General features: G+C 42.7%; 1 long non-coding RNA gene across 1 annotated transcript in view; it reads left to right on the top strand.

The window, feature by feature from the left end:
* Positions 1-8,739, top strand: part of LOC126267941 (uncharacterized) — an 83,824-nt gene extending 75,085 nt beyond the window's left edge. Inside the window, exon 3 of the long non-coding RNA XR_007549050.1 lies at positions 8,489-8,739. This is a non-coding gene — a long non-coding RNA (uncharacterized LOC126267941). The remainder of the gene's footprint in view (positions 1-8,488) is intronic.
* Positions 8,740-15,798: the final 7,059 nt, after the last annotated feature.

Genomic DNA, 15,798 nt, shown 5'->3' with positions numbered 1-15,798 from the left:
TAGCACATTACAAGAAATACTGCAAAATATTAAAGACTGTAATACGGATGTCAAAGCAAATATACTACAAGGAAAAGATAGTCATATCAGATAACAAAATAAAGACAATATGTGATATAGTGAAGGAGGAGACCGGCAGAACCAGACATGAACAGGAACAAATAGCATTAAGAGTAAATGATACATTGGTGACAGATGCGTACAGTGTTGCAGAACTTTTTAATAAACATTTTATAACTGTTACCAAAAAGATGGGGTTGCCAGGTTCGGTAGATGCTGCTACATAATACCTCAGACCAGAAATTTCAAGCAACTTCCATAATATGAATTTGACTCTCACTACCCCAACAGAAATAATGTCTATCATAAAATCTTTAAAATCAAAAACATCTAGTGGGTATGATGAAATATCAACAAAGTTAATTAAAGAATGTGATTCTGAGCTAAGTAACATATTAAGCTATCTGTGTAACCAGTCATTTATCAGTGGAATATTTCCTGAATGGCTGAAATATGATGAAGTTAAGCCACTGTTTAAGACGGGAGATAAAGAAATAGAATCAAATTTCCGTCCAATTTCACAGTTGCCAGCATTCCCAAAAATTTTTGAAAAAGTATTGTACAGTCGGCTTTATAACCATCTTATCTCAAATAACATACTATCAAAGTCATAGTTTGGAGTTCTAAAAGGTTCTGATATTGAGAAGGCTATCTACACTTACAGTGAAAATGTGCTTAATTCATTAGACAAAAAATTGCAGGTAACTGGTATATTTTGTGATCTGTCAAAGACACCACAATATCCTTTTAAGTAAATTAGAGTATTATAGTGTAACAGGAAATGCTGCAAAATGGCTCAAATCTTATATCTCTGGAAGGAAATAAAGGTTGTTATTAGGAAAGAGGCATCCAACTGGGAACTAATTACATGTGGGGTCCCACAGGGTTCCATTTCAGGGCCCTTACGTTTTCTTGTGTATGTCAATGACCTTTCATCAGTAACATTACCAGAAGCCAAGTTCGTTTTGTTTACTGATGATACAAACATTGCAATAAATAGCAAAAGAAGTGTAGTCTTAGAAAGATCAGCTAATAATATATTTGTGGACATTAATCACTGGTTCCTAGCCAATTATTTGTCACAAAACTTTGATAAAACACACTACATGCAGTTCAGAACTTGTTAGCGGTGTCCCACGAGTATATGCCTAACATATGATGACAAGCAGATAGAAGAAGTGGACAGCTTGGTAATAAATTCAACTGGGAGGAGCACACCACAGAACTGCTGAAGCATCCTAACAAATCTCTATTTGCAATACGAATTGTGTCAAACGTAGGGGATATAAAAATGAAAAAGCTGGCATACTATGCTTACTTTCATTCCATAATGTCATATGGGATTATTTTTTGGGGTAATTCATCAAGCCAAGCTAAAGTTTTTTGGGCACAAAAACGTGCAGTAAGAGTTATATGTGGTGTGAACTCAAGAAGATCCTGCAGAAGCCTGTTTAGGGAACTAGGGATACTAACTACTAGTCTGCTTGTTTCTGTATATGTATGGATGGATGTGTGTGTGTGTGTGTGTGTGTGTGTGTGTGTGTGTGTGTGCGAGCGAGTATATACCTATCCTTTTTTCCCCCTAAGGTAAGTCTTTCCGCTCCCGGGATTGGAATGACTCCTTACCCTCTCCCTTAAAATCCACATCCTTTCGTCTTTCCCTCTCCTTGCCTCTTTCCTGAAGAAGCAACCATTGGTCGCGAAAGCTAGAAATTTTGTGTGTGTGTGTGTTTGTGTGTTATTTTATTGTCTACTGGCACTTTCCCGCTTGGTAAGTCTTGGAAACTTTGTTTTATATATAAAAACAAAGATTCCAAGACTTACCAAGCGGGAAAGCGCCGGCAGACAGGCACATGAACAAAACACACAAACACACACACAGAATTACGAGCTTTTGCAACTGGCAGTTGCTTCGTCAGGAAAGAGGGAAGGAGAGGGAAAAATGAAAGGATGTGGGTTTTAAGGGAGAGGGTAAGGAGTCATTCCAATCCCGGGAGCGGAAAGACTTCCCTTAGGGGAAAAAAAAGGACAGGTGTACACTCGCACACACACACACATATCCATCCGCACATACACAGACACAAGCAGCAAGCAGACACACACACACACACACACACACACACACATATATATATATATATATATATATATATATTAAAAATAAAGATTCCAAGACTTACCAAGCGGGAAAGCGCCGGCAGACAGGCACATGAACAAAACACACAAACACACACACAGAATTACAAGCTTTCGCAACTGGCAGTTGCTTCGTCAGGAAGGAAGGAAGGAGAGGGAAAAATGAAAGGGTGTGGGTTTTAAGGGAGAGGGTAAGGAGTCATTCCAATCCCGGGAGCGGAAAGACTTCCCTTAGGGGAAAAAAAGGACAGGTGTACACTCGCACACACACACACACACATATCCATCCGCACATACACAGACACAAGCAGACATATTTAAAGGCAAAGAGTTAAGGGCAGAGATGTCAGTCGAGGCGGAAGTACAGAGGCAAAGAAGTTGTTGAAAGACAGGTGAGGTATGAGCGGCGGCAACTTGAAATTAGCGGAGGTTGAGGCCTGGCGGATATCGAGAAGAGAGGATATACTGAAGGGCGAGTTCCCATCTCCGGAGTTCGGATAGGTTGGTGTTGGTGGGAAGTATCCAGATAACTCGGACGGTGTAACACTGTGCCAAGATGTGCTGGCCGTGCATCAAGGCATGTTTAGCCACAGGGTGATCCTCATTACCAACAAACACTGTCTGCCTGTGTCCATTCATGCGAATGGACAGTTTGTTGCTGGTCATTCCCACATAGAAAGCATCACAGTGCAGGCAGGTCAGTTGGTAAATCACGTGGGTGCTTTCACATGTGGCTCTCCCTTTGATTGTGTACACCTTCCGGGTTACAGGACTGGAGTAGGTGGTGGTGGGAGGGTGCATAGGACAGGTTTTACACCGGGGGCGGTTGCAAGGGTAGGAGCCAGAGGGTAGGGGAGGTGGTTTGGGGATTTCATAGGGATGAACCAAGAGGTTACGAAGGTTAGGTGGACGGCGGAAAGACACTCTTGGTGGAGTGGGGAGGATTTCATGAAGGATGGATCTCATTTCGGGGCAGGATTTTAGGAAGTCGTATCCCTGCTGGAGAGCCACATTCAAGGTCTGATCCAGTCCTGGGAAGTATTCTGTTACAAGTGGGGCACTTTTGGGGTTCTTCTGTGAGAGGTTCTGGGTTTGAGGGGATGAGGAAGTGGCTCTGGTTATCTGCTTCTGTACCAGGTTGGGAGGGTAGTTGCGGGATGCGAAAGCTGTTTTCAGGTTGTCGGTGTAATGGTCGAGGGATTCAGGACTGGAGCAGATTCGTTTGCCACGAAGGCCTAGGCTGTAGGGAAGGGACCGTTTGATATGGAATGGGTGGCAGCTGTCATAATGGAGGTACTGTTGCTTGTTGGTGGGTTTGATGTGGACGGATGTGTGCAGCTGGCCATTGGACAAGGGAACAGCCATGGGTACCAGGATGGCCCCCTCGTATGCCAACCTATTTATGGGTCGCTTAGAGGAAGCCTTCTTGGTTACCCAAGCCTGCCAACCCAAAGTTTGGTACAGATTTATTGATGACATCTTCATGATCTGGACTCACAGTGAAGAACAACTCCAGAATTTCCTCTCCAACCTCAACTCCTTTGGTTCCATCAGATTCACCTGGTCCTACTCCAAATCCCATGCCACTTTCCTAGATGTTGACCTCCATCTGTCCAATGGCCAGCTGCACACATCCGTCCACATCAAACCCACCAACAAGCAACAGTACCTCCATTATGACAGCTGCCACCCATTCCATATCAAACGGTCCCTTCCCTACAGCCTAGGCCTTCGTGGCAAACGAATCTGCTCCAGTCCTGAATCCCTCGACCATTACACCGACAACCTGAAAACAGCTTTCGCATCCCGCAACTACCCTCCCAACCTGGTACAGAAGCAGATAACCAGAGCCACTTCCTCATCCCCTCAAACCCAGAACCTCTCACAGAAGAACCCCAAAAGTGCCCCACTTGTAACAGAATACTTCCCAGGACTGGATCAGACCTTGAATGTGGCTCTCCAGCAGGGATACGACTTCCTAAAATCCTGCCCCGAAATGAGATCCATCCTTCATGAAATCCTCCCCACTCCACCAAGAGTGTCTTTCCGCCGTCCACCTAACCTTCGTAACCTCTTGGTTCATCCCTATGAAATCCCCAAACCACCTCCCCTACCCTCTGGCTCCTACCCTTGCAACCGCCCCCGGTGTAAAACCTGTCCTATGCACCCTCCCACCACCACCTACTCCAGTCCTGTAACCCGGAAGGTGTACACAATCAAAGGGAGAGCCACATGTGAAAGCACCCACGTGATTTACCAACTGACCTGCCTGCACTGTGATGCTTTCTATGTGGGAATGACCAGCAACAAACTGTCCATTCGCATGAATGGACACAGGCAGACAGTGTTTGTTGGTAATGAGGATCACCCTGTGGCTAAACATGCCTTGATGCACGGCCAGCACATCTTGGCACAGTGTTACACCGTCCGAGTTATCTGGATACTTCCCACCAACACCAACCTATCCGAACTCCGGAGATGGGAACTCGCCCTTCAGTATATCCTCTCTTCTCGATATCCGCCAGGCCTCAACCTCCGCTAATTTCAAGTTGCCGCCGCTCATACCTCACCTGTCTTTCAACAACTTCTTTGCCTCTGTACTTCCGCCTCGACTGACATCTCTGCCCTTAACTCTTTGCCTTTAAATATGTCTGCTTGTGTCTGTGTATGTGCGGATGGATATGTGTGTGTGTGTGTGTGCGAGTGTACACCTGTCCTTTTTTTCCCCTAAGGGAAGTCTTTCCGCTCCCGGGATTGGAATGACTCCTTACCCTCTCCCTTAAAACCCACACCCTTTCATTTTTCCCTCTCCTTCCTTCCTTCCTGACGAAGCAACTGCCAGTTGCGAAAGCTTGTAATTCTGTGTGTGTGTTTGTGTGTTTTGTTCATGTGCCTGTCTGCCGGCGCTTTCCCGCTTGGTAAGTCTTGGAATCTTTATTTTTAATATATTTTTCCCATGTGGAAGTTTCTTTCTGTTTTATTTATATATATATATATATATATATAACTTCTGCGCGATGCAGTGCAGTAATGTGTTCATTGTAAATAAGTATTATAGTAGTTGTATTACATGTTTATTACCTTCTAAATAAATAAAAACTTTTTTATTTTAAATTCAGTGCATTAGTATTTGTAAAATGACTTTGATATAGTGTTCATTAAAAAATGATGATCATTCCACTTGGGACTTGTGGAATGGTACATTAGCTTATTTGTTTTAGTTGTAAATATTTGTCATGTATTATTGTTTTTCTGACATGTTCCACATCCTGGAGGACCTCCTCACAATGGATCAATTGGAATGAAAGTAAATCTAATCTAATCTAATGTGAATGTGTCTTGATTTTTATTTAGTCGTGCTTCCATTATCAACCACAAAGTCAGATTATTGCTCCCCTACGTCATTCAAACTTCTGACACTCCATGCCCCAGCTCATAGAATGTCATCCTTTCATTGGCTATTCAATCTTTTTCTCATGGTCATGTCCCCCTTTGTAGTCCCCTCTTGAAGATCCAAGTGGGGGACTAATCCAGAATCTTTTGCCAATGGAGGGATCATCATGACACTTAAAGTTACAGGCCACGTGCCCTATGGATACACATTATGTGTCTTTAATGCAGTGGTTTCCATTGCCTTCTGCATCCTCATGCTGTTGATCATTGCTGATTCTTCTGCTTTTAGGGGCAGTTCCCTCCGCCCCCCTCCCCCCTCCCCCAAGGGCAAGAGTGTGTCCTCGACCCTCTTCGATGAGGCCGTTGGCTGACTGAGGGTGACTTCTTATGCTGGAAATCTTTGGCTGCCATTGATGATAATTTTTATTCAAAATTTAAATGGTATCGGCATTTGAATCTGGGACTGATGATGAGATTTTGATTACTAATCAAAGATGCTACCCCCAGCCCACAGATATATCATTAGTAGTGTTATGCTTGATACAGTCAAGCCATTTAAATATCTAGGTATATTGTTGCAAAGTGATATCAAATGGAACAAGCATGTGAGGATTGAGGTGGCGAAGATGAATGGTTGACTTTGATTTACTGGGAGAATTTTGGGAAAGTGTGGTGCATCTGCAAAGAAGGTCGCATGTGGAATGCTACTCCAATCTGTTCTTGAATACTGCTCAAGTATTTGGGATTGTACAAGGTTGGTTTAAGGGAAGACTATGAAGCAATTCAGAGAAGGGCTGCTAGATTTGTTACCAATGGGTTTGAACCATATCCAAGTGTTCAGAGATGCTTTTGGAGCTCAGATGGGAATTCCTGGAGGGAAGGACACCTTTGAGAAAGTTTAGACAACCAACATTTGAAGCTGAGTGCAAAATGGTTCTTCTGCCGCCAACATATGTGTTGTATGAGGATCATGAAGTAAGATACAATAAATTAGGGCTCATATGGAGGCATTTAGACAGTTGTTTTCCTCTCACTCTATTTGCAAGTGGAACACGGGAAATGACTAGTAGTAATACAGGGTACCCTCCAACATACCATTTAATGGCTTGCAGAATTAAATGTAGATGTAGATATGGTGTTTCCCCATCTTCAATGAAAGTAGTGCTGCTTACGTAGTTCTATTCCTGAAAAGCTGGAATTACGTGTTGTACAAGAAAGTCCTTGTAACATTAAGATGTCATTGTACACCTAACAGACCTCTGAGGTATCATCTCCTCAAAGAAAAATGGATTGAGAATGAAGGAACTTGTGAATCCACATGACACAGTCACATAAGCTGATTGCAGTGGATATTCTTGCACAACATGTCGTGGAGGAGAAACCCATGTGCAACAGTTCTGAGAACTCATGGCATTGTGTAGATTAAAATGAGCCTTGTCTGTTCCCAGTCACATCACATCCATTTCCATGCAAGTCAAAAACAAAGGGCTAAATCAAGGCTCTGTAGCTTATCTCGGTGCTTCATTTGGTACATATTGTGAATCTTGTTGGGATATCAATGTAAAATGGCCAACAAAATCTTTTGAACTTTGATCAGGGGTAAAGAGAGTTCCCGTGACATGGCTCAAGAATTAATGAACATTCTGAATCTTGTAGGGATACCAGTGCAAAATACAGTACAAAATTGTTTGAACTGTTGACCAGGGGACAGATAATTCCCATGACACAGCTTGAATTCTGGCTGTACAATTTGAGGCATGTGCTACATAATCAACAACTGCCATGGTAGTGAGCTGCCTCCCTCTCCCTGCTACACCACCTAATTCAACTGTTTCTTCAAATTTCTTGACCGCATTCTTCAGCCCATTTATTGACATGGGGTCTCTTCACAGCTGTTTCTGCCAGTGATATTCTCATAATGCAGTGCAGCTATTGCTGCCATTCTGATAAAACAGTTTTACCCACAGTGCACGGTCTTTCTTCTCCATAGCCATTGTGATTCATACTGGAAACTTCAACCTTCTTAGTCCTTTACACTGGTGGTGGCCAAGAATTTCACCCATGGCCTATTCCTTGGCATGAGTGTCATTGTGCTCAGCCAAACTGGCTTGTTTCTCCCACCGTCACACTATGATGTCTAAGCGTGAGGAGAGGGAAACTACGAACACTCCACATGCTAATGGCAATGCAGTCACATTGCATAGGACTTGGTTTTATATTTCTTAGTGTTCAACAACACACATAAAAATAAAACAAATCATTAGTATTACCTAATTATTTTGATGAAATGAATAATGCAGAATGACAAATGTAGACAATTTCACGGATTTTCACATTCCAGTCGTCATGTAATTATGACCTATTTAGTTTCATAATAAAAAAAATGTCTTTCACTCACATATGTTAATCGAAACGTTGTAACACTTTTGAAATCTCATTATGGAGATGTGGAAGCTCTCTCTGAGGAAAGCAATGTAGATGTCCTGGACAGTGTTAATGTTAAAGGGGTTGGTCTTTAAAATGGAATGTAGCTTCCAGATCAGACAGTTACATCTGCAAATGTGCAGAGGCACTCTCTACCGAAATGGCATATGGTCTGTAAAATAGATGTAAGGTTGAGAGCATCCTGATAATGAAGAGGAAATTAAACTTTTAATTCTTTCAAGGCTAAATCCTTGATGTAGAATATTTCCTTCATACTTCCAGTAAAAGCTACTCTTTTTGTGACAGCTACTCTTTCTTGTACAACAGTTGTATCCTGTCCAAACTGCAATATGTAATAAGCTTTGTCACATTTTGTGTATAAATGGTAAAGAGGTATCATGAAATCCAAGGTATGTTAACTTATGGTAGATTGTTGAAGTCAGTACAAGAAAATAACATCTTAACATTTGCACAGCGCGGCTGCCCTTGTACACCAGCAGAAATCCGAGGCGGTGTTCTGCTGCCATGCAGGTGTCGTCGCCGTTATGGACTGCAACATGAATGCCCAAAGCATGGTGTAGATTCTCCATCACGGGGCTTGTGTTACCTGCGTAACAAGAATTGTTGAGAAAATACAGCATATATTCCAGTTTGTACCACTTGCAGTCCTTGGTGCCTATAAAATGTATTAAAAGTTATCTGTTTATTAAAGAGAAATGAAACCTACACCTGTATTAATTCTCTGGTAATTATAAAGCATTTGACCATATTAAATAGTGAAAAGTTTTTAAAACTAACAAAAAGAATCTTGTGCTAGTTCCAGTACAGCAGACAAAACTTGTGAAGAAAAATTGTTTTGGTGGGCTACACTTGAAGTTTGTTAGGCATTAAGGAAAAGGAAAATGCTAAATTATCTATAGCTAAAGTAAAAAAGTTGAAGTAATGTATATCTGAGCATTATTAACTTAAAATTTTTACCACTCTCACTGGGTTCAAAATTATTCAAGGTTTTCATTTTAGTTTTTGTTAATAAGCTCTATCTGTGATGTCTTGCAGTATAATTGTGAATTCCATTAAAAATGCAACAGTAAACTCTCATTTGTAGATAAAAATTTAGAGCAGTATTGGAGCTAGTGATTTGGAATACTTTGGCATACCCATTAAAGTTTGGATATAACTGTTTTGATCTAGGAGTTTTATGTGCAGTTGGGGTTCAGAAGGAATGCTTCTAGCAGCAGTGTTTCCTCTGGTCATGGATGAACATTTGTATCAAAGTTTGGAATTGGAGACATTAGTTTCTTAATTGGTATAAATATTTTCCCAAGACTCCTTTTCTTTTGTTTACATGTAAATGCTTTGAACATTTCGTAATTGACCCTGAACATGAAGTAGGCCTGTAACCCAAGCAAATTGCACAGTGGATATTATCCAAGATTATCTAAAATTTTGACTCTTGAGTGCTCACCTGTACTACACATCACTTTTAGGCATGTGGTTATCATGTAGGATTAGTTGAGAGATAACACACACTAAGTATTCAATACAAATTTATTAATCACTCGTATATAACAAATATGGCACTTGAACATGTTATGTGCTGAAAGTTAACACTGGAACAAAACAGTCAAAAGAAACAAAGTCACAAAGATAGGGTGCTCTGGGTCAGAGACACATAGCTGCATAGTTGGAGATGAATCAGCTGAAGGCAGGTCGGCTGCATTGGGATGTAGGTCGGTGAGTGATCATGCTGGTTTCAGGCGATTATAAGACACTGTCTGTAGCCGTCCGTGGAGATGGATGACAAATATTTCCGTATCGCGATGTAGCACACGACGAGTGCCCGAATAAGGTGGCTGCAGGGCTGCTCGCACATTGTCGTCCCGCAGCATAACAAAGCTAAGACGTAGCTAGGTCCTTGTGGACGAACACAGGTGGGGTGGGGTGGGGGCGGAGCACGGGGGTCCAGAGGTGTGCGACGTGTGTGCATACCCACTCAACCAGTGCTGGAAGATTTCTTGGATGTGGCTGAAGGTGAATCCTTGATGAGCTTGGCAGGGAGAAGAAGAGGCTCACCATACAGGATCTCAGCAAGCGAGGCATTAAGATCTTCTTTATGGGCTGAGCGAATACCTAGCAGGATGTACAGAAGGGTTTCTGACCATAGGCCTCCGTGGCACATTAGGGTGGCCTTGAGTGTGCAGTGCCACCTCTCGACCAGGCCATTTGCTAGCAGGTGGTAGGCAGTGGTATGAAATTGGCAATGCCACAGAATTCACAGAGGTGTGCGAAGATGGTGGACTCAAACTGGCATCCTTGGTCAGTTATGAGAGACAGATGACAGCTGAAACGAGCAACCCTCGCTGAGCCGAAAGAGCGGGCGATGGTCTCGGCCCTGATGTCAGTAAGCGGGACCGCCTCGAGCCAGTGGGTCACATGGTTGATGATCGATATAATGTGTCTGTAACCCTCAGAAGGGGGGGGGGGGGGACCAATGATGTTGATATGGACGTGTCGGAAATGCCTCTTTGGAATGTCAAACTTGCCCAATGGAGGTTGAGCGCGCCTACCAACCTTGCTGCACTGGCACGGGACACACGCACAGCCCCAACTGCAACAGTCATGCTTCATGCCAGGCCAGATGAAGCACTCTGTAACCAGCTGTGTTGTGGCTCAAGTTCCAGTGTGAGATAAGCTCTGCAAGGTAGTATAGACCCTATGACAAAGGGCGGCAGGGACCAGGTGGCAGAGTGTGTCACAGAGGACAGGGATCGTCGAACTAGGCAGTATATGGGGCTGGACAGAAAGTGATGAGTCGTTTTCTGATATTATTCAGTGCATTTCATCAGTGTCAGCTTGTAGACGGGCGAGCTCCTCCAGCTTCAGTGGTGCGATTAGTATGCAGAGGCAGGAAAGGTAGTCTGCCACAACGTTCTCTGCATCGCGGATGTAGCATGCGTCGGAAGAATGCTGACAGATGTAGTTCATAGGGCGGATACGTCTCGGCAGAAGGTCCGCCGGATTATGAATAGCATCCTTGAGTCACTTGTGACCTGTATACATTGTGAAGGGTCACCCCTCGAGGTCACTACGGAAATGTTTAATTGCCTCGCACACAGCTAGGAGCTCATCGTCGAAAGCCGACCACTTGCACTGGCTCTTAGTCAACTTCAGGGGAAAGAAGCAGACGGGTTGGGTGGAATCAGTGGTGTGCTGTTGTAAAACAGCACCCACAGCTGAGTCACTGGCATCAGTCATGATCGAGACACAGGCCCCCAGTTTTAAGGTTACCAAAAGTGTCGAACATAGGATTGGTCCACTCCAACTTCCATTTTTCAGTGCTGTTTTTGACATAGAGAGCGTCTGTGAGGTCCATTTGGACGGAGGCAGCTTGAGGAATATGGCAGCAGTAAAAGTTTTCCATACCCAGAAAACAATGGAGCTGAGCATAATCCTCAGGAAGAGGAAGGCTAAGTAAGATTTTGACATGAGAACTCATCAGTCTGAGGCTGTCAGCAGAGACAGAATGGCTGAGGAAGGTAATGGATGTGGAACTCAGTTGAGATTTATCGTGGTTGATCACCATGCCATGGGCAGAGAGGGCTAAACAGACTGCATCGAGGTGAACTTGATTTTCCTCAGTGGATGAGGAAAAGATGAGTGTATCAACTAAGTAAGCATAGTCAAATGGCGGAGGGAGCAAAATGAAATCAATGAATGGCTGCCATGTCTGCGCACCATTTTACAATTCATAAGGCATGTTAACAATATTTAAATAGGCCAAAGGGTGTGATGATGGCTGTCTTCTAAATATCCGGTGGATGCGTAGGAATCTAATGATACACCTTCAAATAGTCTAAAATGGAGGAAAAGGTAAAACCATGGAGTAATTATGTGAAATCCTGGTATGTGGAATAGGATAGTTATCAATAATGGTGTGAGCATTAAGGGATCTGTAGTCCCCGCACAAGCATAAGGTGCCATCCTTTTTGGGAACAAGGTGCATAGGTGAAGACCAGTTGCTATCAGAAGGTTGGAGGATGCCCAAAGCCAACAGATCCTGAATGATCTCCTGGGTGCAGAGAAGTTTGGAAGAATTAAGGTGCCTGGCCTTATAACAAACAGGCAGACTGTTGGAAGTGCGAATCCTATGACAAGTGCCATTACTGATGGCTGATACTCGAGTAGCAGGGTCGTCAAGAAGGTATCTGTAGGCAACATCGGTTCACTGACCTTGGTGAATCAGGGTGGTGTAGGGGGGGGGGGGCATCAGCTGTAGTCAGCAATGGAAGTTGCTTTGTAGGAGCGATGTGATGCGAAGGATCTTGAGGAGCGCATGCAGGTGCGTCTTGTAGATTGTCCGCGGCGGTGTGAACATAACAGCAAATGCAGCAAATGGTTTAATGCTCGACATCGGAGCAGATTGCTGAGAAGATGCTCTACAGGTGTGTGATGGTCTGCCTTGGTGTGGGGCTGCAGATAGGCGATGTGTGGTACGCTGTACATGTGACAATTCGGCGGAGGCAGAGGTGATGTGCGTGCATGAGGCCTTGTTCTAATTGCAGAGTTCGTCGATTTGTGAGCGCATTTGCGACAGATCTGAGAGCTGTGCTATGTGCTTGACCAGGGACGCACATGTGGAAAGCATAGACAAGGAGGCGGAGAGGGAAGTTGTGCTGAACTCGTTTGAGCACGTAACTGTAGAGTCAGACACGTGGCGGAGCATGGCAGTTTGCAGGTCTGGTGAATATTCATAATGCTGTAGAAAATCCAACACGATCACAGGTTTAACCATGTCAGCCACGTGTAAGGTCCAAGGAAGGTGTGAACTGATGATAGGTGAGGCGACATCTTAATGGAGAACGATTGAAGGCGATCAAAATGAGGGTAGAAGGGGATAGTGCATCGACAGTGTGCTTGGCAGCGGTTATACTAATGCTAGTGCCAGCGTCGATGAGAAAACAGATGCCCCTTGATGTGTCTGTGGCATAGAGGCATCATGTCATTGAAGGGGGTGGCACAGCATTGGACAATAGGCACTTTGAAGGTACATGGTGGAACATGGTGCATAAACGTGCCCGCCGGTCTCATTTGGGAAGGTGCAGATGCGCAGCAGTTACACTGCAACACCATGTTTATTAGAATGTGCTACCACATTCATAGAAATGTTCAATTCACAGTTCTGGAACTTTTTTCGGCATGTCAAGCCATTCTGCAGGTAACGGGGTACATGAAGCGTAATCCCCAATATCTTTAACTGGAAGGTCATCCACATTGTGATAGGGCAGCAGGCAGTCTCGATGTTGTGGCTGTTGTTGTGCTGCCACACTTGGTGGCAGCCAAATTGAGCCAGGTAAGGTTAGTTGGCCGCTGGTGTGGCCAGGATTAAATAATTGTTCACTTTTAACCAAATATGATGTAGGTACACTTATCCACTCGTGGTCGCAAGCGGCATAGTTAATGGGGCCTGTTACACGTGCATCGAAAGACAGTGGTAGATCCATTGTGGCAGAAACAATGTGGGCTGGTGCATGAAGTTAGTAAATGATGGAAACAAGCACAAAATAACTCACAATGAGACGACGGTGGTAACGGGGTCACCACTGTGGTAATCACGTAGGATTCGATACACATTTATTAATCACTTGTATATAACAAATATGGCAATTTAATATGTGTATCAGGGTCACCACTGTGGTAATCTCATATGATTAGTTGAGAGGTAACACACACTAACTATTCAATACACACTTATTAATCACTTTTATATAACAAATATGGCAGTTGAACACGTTACGTGCATAAAGTTAACACTGGAACAAAACAGTCCAAAGGAGCAAAGTCACAAGGATAGGGTGTTCTGCACCGGAGATGCCACAGGCAGTTGCTGCATTCTTATTGTCTACACTGTTCACTAATCACTGCAATGATCACCAATAGTCATAAAAATCTAAGACCATAATGATAGGAAAATTTACCAAAATTAGCATGAAATCAACACTGCAGTAAAATACATGTGTCACTGTAATTGTAGAGAAATAGTGGCAACCCTTATGTCTAGCATATTACTTTTCCTTACCATTGTTTTTCTCACTTTTAATTTAATGATAAATTAAACTTTTGAAATTTATAACCAAACAAAAAGACTAATGTTGACTGTCAGTGACATAGAACTGTTACCGATTGCTTACATAATACACATTTTCTTCATGTTGTGCAAAAATATGTGTCATTTTACTGTAAAATTTGGAGACTTTTTTATTATGTTATTAGTGATTAGTATGTTTTGACACCTTACAAAACACCAACTTCATTCACAGATCTATCTAACATTATCAGATTGCAGTCCCATTTAGTGGCTGCATCTATCACTGAATGGTCGGTATACCTGAAATACTATGTGATGGAAAACCCAAATTTTATTTCTTTCGAGGAATTGCCCTTTCAGGCAGTGTCCACTCTACCTCACACAGTCAGATAGCCTACCTAAACAAAATGTATTAACTTTAGTTTTATAAGCAAATATAAATGGGTAAGCTAACAATTGACTGACTGTTCAGTCACTGCTCTAGTGAGGTTGTCCAGTCATGCTCTTGATAGGTAATGCATTGAAGGACAGTTAATGAATCAATATTCTAGCATCAAGGAGTTTTAAATGCAGTCTTGTTTAGTTCCTTTTCTAAAAGCAAGTTATCACCAGATAAGAAATTCTCAGTTCAACTGACCAGACTGAATTCACCTGGTGCCCCAGGTGAGGAATATTGTACGAAGCCACAACAAACTATCACTTGTGAACTTTGAACAGTGAACTCAACAGTGGCTTAAAGTGCAATTGTGCAACAGTGAATCAGCACATGGGTTTCATGGCCACAGTGTAACAGCAACCAATCAGCAATTGGGTTCTACGAAAGCAGTCACTGATTACAGGAGTAGCCAATCAGCACGCAGGTGGACACAGCTGACCAGAGATAAACAAGATGCCTTGCCGAGAGAATTACAACTTGCTGCAGCTGTGCAGATTGAGATGACAACTGCAACAGCAGCAGCAGAACAGTAGAAGAAGAGTGAATGAGAATAAGGTGATTTCATAGCAAAAACTGTTTTGTATTAAGTGATACATAATGAGTGGCCGTAATGAACAAGACAGACTGACTGAGGACAAAGCTGTAGAGGTTAAGCTGTTAAATGAACAGAAGGACATAAGTGGGACCGGTTCTGTAGACAATAGTGGTTATAAATCAGACATGAATGAACTTTGAATGATGATGACGAAAGTCCTATTATAAATGAAATGATAAAAGCATCATCTACATTGTGTGGTGATCTGAGCGAAATGAATGAAAACAGTACTGAAGTGGATGAAATGAGTAAGGTTAAGAGGGAGGAACCTAGTAATGAAAGTCATCACGGGCAAAAGTTTATGGCAGACGAAAATTTGGAAACAATGTTAAGGGAAATTATGAGCAGTTTGAGTTGTTTGGATAATATGAGTACGAAAGAAGACATTTGTAGGATGGAAAATAGTATAAAAAAGACATTAGTAGGGTGGAAAATAGTATGAAATAAGACATCAGTAGTTTGAAAGTTGCCATTAGTAGTATAAAAACTGACATGACTAGCCTAAAAGATGAACTGAAGAAAGAAATTAAAAAGGAAATTAAGACAGTTAGCTCTAGCCTATCAGAATTATATAAGGTTGAGGCAGTAGGGAAAGACTGTGATGAAAATATAAAGAAAGTAGAGCAGAATACTAATGAGAAATTAACATTAATGAATAGTAATTGGGTA

Source organism: Schistocerca gregaria, chromosome 4 (assembly GCF_023897955.1).
Source record: "Schistocerca gregaria isolate iqSchGreg1 chromosome 4, iqSchGreg1.2, whole genome shotgun sequence".
Taxonomy (NCBI): Eukaryota; Metazoa; Arthropoda; class Insecta; order Orthoptera; family Acrididae; genus Schistocerca; species Schistocerca gregaria.
Note: the sequence above shows the minus strand (reverse complement) of the source record. Positions and strands in the feature narration are given on the sequence as shown.